The sequence below is a fragment of the Leuresthes tenuis genome, unplaced genomic scaffold (assembly GCF_036924035.1).
Source record: "Leuresthes tenuis unplaced genomic scaffold, fLeuTen1.0.hap1 SCAF_18, whole genome shotgun sequence".
Classification (NCBI taxonomy): domain Eukaryota; kingdom Metazoa; phylum Chordata; class Actinopteri; order Atheriniformes; family Atherinopsidae; genus Leuresthes; species Leuresthes tenuis.
The window spans coordinates 27,316,964-27,320,518 of NW_027325372.1; the positions used below are offsets into that span (position 1 = coordinate 27,316,964).

A 3,555-nucleotide genomic window follows, 5' to 3' on the forward strand; every position below is an offset into this window, starting at 1 on the left:
GAATTCGTGCATAACTCGTAAAATAGAGCTTATTTTCGGATTCCTGAAGAATGAGTCTGGTTCTTTCTCATAATACAAAGTTTGTTGTTTATTGTTGAAACTTCATCAGAAGTGAAGAAATAAATGAATGCCTATCAACAAATGTGGGATCTAAACTCTAGTGCTTCCTCTAAAATAATTTCCTTTCTCAATTCAGAAATGTGTGTGTGTAAGTCACAACACCCGTGACACCAAAACGGCTTTCTTTTCTCTCTTTTCTCTACACTCTGCTCTGGGAGCGAGCCGTGTGGGCTAACCGGGAGAATTGCTTGAAAGAAACGCGACACCGAATGAGTGGTCAGAACAAAGCCTCAATACGGTGTTCCCGTGGTGTTTGTGGCTGCCTTGTCTTTTGCACAGAGTAAAAGACAAGGCAGCCATCGAATAGGGCCCGATTGTTCCTACTTGGTCAGCCGAGGAGCAAGGGGGGGGAGCAAGCGTCTCAACCAAGCAAATCTCACCAAGTAGGAACAATCGGGCCCTATTCGATGGCTGCAACACCTGAAAGAGATATTGATGCGAGACCCGATCAAAAGCTTTTTCAAAGTCTAAATTTAAGATGACAAGCCGGGTGTTTCTGTCTCTAGCGTAATCAATGATGTCTCGAATCAGTACGAGGCTGTCGGTGAGTTGTCTCTCTGAGATGGCACAAGCCTGGTCTGGGTGAATTGCCTCCTCTAAAACAGAGGACATCCGTGTCGTTAAAACCTTGCTAAAAAGTTTACAGTCAAAGTTTAAAAGTGTGATGGGCCTCCAATTCTTTAGGTCAGTCTTATCATTTTTATCAGAAGTGAAGAAATAAATGAATGCCTATCAACAAATGTGGGATCTAAACTCTAGTGCTTCCTCTAAAATAATTTCCTTTCTCAATTTAGAAATGTTTGTGTGTAAGTCACAACACCCGTGACACCAAAACGGCTTTCTTTTCTCTACACTCTGCACTATGAGCACACACACCAAATCAGAAAGGCTTTTTTCTCTCTTTTCTACATTATGGACTGTGGGGACACAAAACCGCTCTCTCTCTTTTTTTTATTTATCGTGTGCCAGGGCGTTGTCTCATGTATTAGATTATGCTTAAGATACGAATGGGTTTATCAGTCACATCAGAATCCATACATACTGATCCTCCCGTAATAAAATGGTCGGATCTTATCAAACACGGCTCTGGGAGCGAGCCGAGTGCGGGCTAACCGGGAGAATTGCTTGAAAGAAACTTAACACCGAATGAGCGGTCAGAACAAAGCCTCAATACGGTTTTCCCGTGGTGTTTTTGTTGCTGCCTTGTCTTTTGCACAGAGTAAAAGACAAGGCAGCCATCGAATAGGGCCCGATTGTTCCTACTTGGTCAGCCGAGGAGCAAGGGGGGGGGGGGGGGGGGGGGGAGCAAGCGTCTCAACCAAGCAAAGCTCACCATGGGGAAGGTGGCTATGCCAACTAGCCTGATGCCCTGCTCCCGCAGTGACGGATACTCGTACTCTGGTTTCTCTTCATAACGTACAAGTCTTTCACCTTTTACTAAAGACTTCTGTGGAGAGCAGCACTAATGAGTTGTTTCTATTTTTGGCAGGCTTTACCTTTGCGGGTGAAGCCCTTTCTGTCTGTGCAAAAGAAATCTTGTTACTGTGCAGAGTGACTTCTCTGAGTAGAGTCGCCTTACTTGTTGCGACTGTGCCGATGTTCGAAGCTGGAGTGCAAAGTTGTTGCTTGAATGGTGCTTGCTGGAGCGTGCGGGAGTGCAAAGTTATACCATTTAAAAGGGCTGAAGAGTGCTCAGTGCAGCAGGTGGGCGGAGGTGCAAAGTGACACTCTGGCCACCTATGGCCATAAAAAGAACAGGGGTGTTAGCGGACAAGTGCGCATTGTGCCAGGAAGGGCCCTCGGACGTGAACCAGTGGACAGTTGTCGCTTCTCGGCCTTTTGGCTAAGATCAAGTGTAGTATCTGTTCTTATCAGTTTAATATCTGATATGTCCTCTATACGAGGACTACATATTAAATGGATTTTTAGCAATAGGAGTTGAAAAAGTAGCTTGCTCCGTTCACTCCAAGCATTGACCCCGTACTGCAGTGCCGCTGGGAACGGTGCGCTCTTCTCTACTCTTGTGAAAAAGCAAACAGCGGTGCAGGATGCAAGTTTCAGGGAGCCCAAGATGAAACTTTCTTTTAGTCTGCTGAGAAAAGAGAGTGAATGCGAAGTAGACTTTAACACGGCTCTGGGAGCGAGCCGAGTGCGGGCTAACCGGGAGAATTGCTTGAAAGAAACGGCATACCAAATGAGCGGTCAGAACAAAGCCTCAATACGGTGTTCCCGTTGTGTTTTTGTTGCTGCCACTGTTTGCTTTTTCACAAGAGCGCACCTGTTGAGGGGGGGCCTGGGGGGGCCTGGGTGATGGTGGGTCTCAGGCCCGGGCTGCTGCGACTGGTGTGACCGGGTGGTTTGTTTGTTTGTTTTTTGTTGTTGTTTGTTTGTTTTTTGTAGAGGTCCTCCGGAGTGGGGTTGGGTTGAGTGGGGTGGGGCGGGATGGGTACCTTCTGGGGGTACAGTAGCTCCCAGAATATGGTCACTGCAGGCCCCGAGCCTGGTGGACATCAGGCCCTCCTGTCCTGTGTTGGCTCCCTGGTAGCGGGGATGCCTATTCCAGCCAGTCCCTGGCTGCCCCCAGTGTATATCCCCATACCCCTCTCCCTTCTGGCTCCTGTACACAGCACACACTCACACATGAAGGTTTTTGGGGGCGTGTGTGTTCGGTGGGGTGTAGTGGACTCTGCAGTAGTTGCACTCTGCAGTTCCCACCCCTGTTTTAATTACACCTTAGACATTACTACTTATCAAACACACTCACACACACACATTAGGTCTTGGGGGGTGGTTACACTGAGTGGCATCTGGTGGGCGGGGCTCTTTGGGTATGTAGGCTGCCCAGAGGGCCACGCTCCCAGTTCTACAAGTTTGGCTGCCCCTCAATTTTAATTGCTCACTATTAGAAAATATTGAAGAGCCAGAAGGGTGAGGGGAGGGGTCTTCTTCGCACACCCCTGCTTCCTGGTTGCTGCTCGGGGCGGGAGGGGCCAGGAGGATTAATTAATTGTTCTGCTGGTTTGGGGTCTGTGGTGGCTGGGGGGCTGCTGGCCCCCTGGTGTGCCCGCTGCACTACACCCCAGCGGAGTCGAGGGAGGGAGGACGTGTGGATGTATGGGACATGAAAGTGTGTGTGGTAATGATTGGGCCTGGATCTTGGACTTGCTGTCGCCTGGCCTGCCTGTGCTTCTCCTGATGGGGGGGGGGGCGGCGTGGCCTCTCTCCGCTGCTCGCGACTTCACCCACCTGTGGGCACGTCTTGACTCCCAGGGCACTTGGCCAGGGGTGCTGGGGCAGGCGCTGACCCACTGTGTGGCTGTCTGGGGCGCTTGGCCCTCCTGGGTATTGGGTGGGGCCTCTGCCGGGGGGTTTGGGGGCGCTCGGGCTCCTGGGGCCCGGATCCAGTGCACGGCCCATGTCTGGGCGGCTGGGGCC

General features: G+C 50.5%; 2 non-coding genes across 2 annotated transcripts; both read left to right on the plus strand.

Moving 5' to 3' along the window:
- Window positions 1-1,513: 1,513 nt before the first annotated feature.
- Window positions 1,514-1,627, plus strand: LOC140275766 (U5 spliceosomal RNA). The gene has a single exon (XR_011908483.1). It is a non-coding gene; the product is annotated as a U5 spliceosomal RNA (small nuclear RNA).
- A 316-nt stretch (window positions 1,628-1,943) lies between these two features.
- Window positions 1,944-2,134, plus strand: LOC140275914 (U2 spliceosomal RNA). The gene has a single exon (XR_011908616.1). It is a non-coding gene; the product is annotated as a U2 spliceosomal RNA (small nuclear RNA).
- Window positions 2,135-3,555: the final 1,421 nt, after the last annotated feature.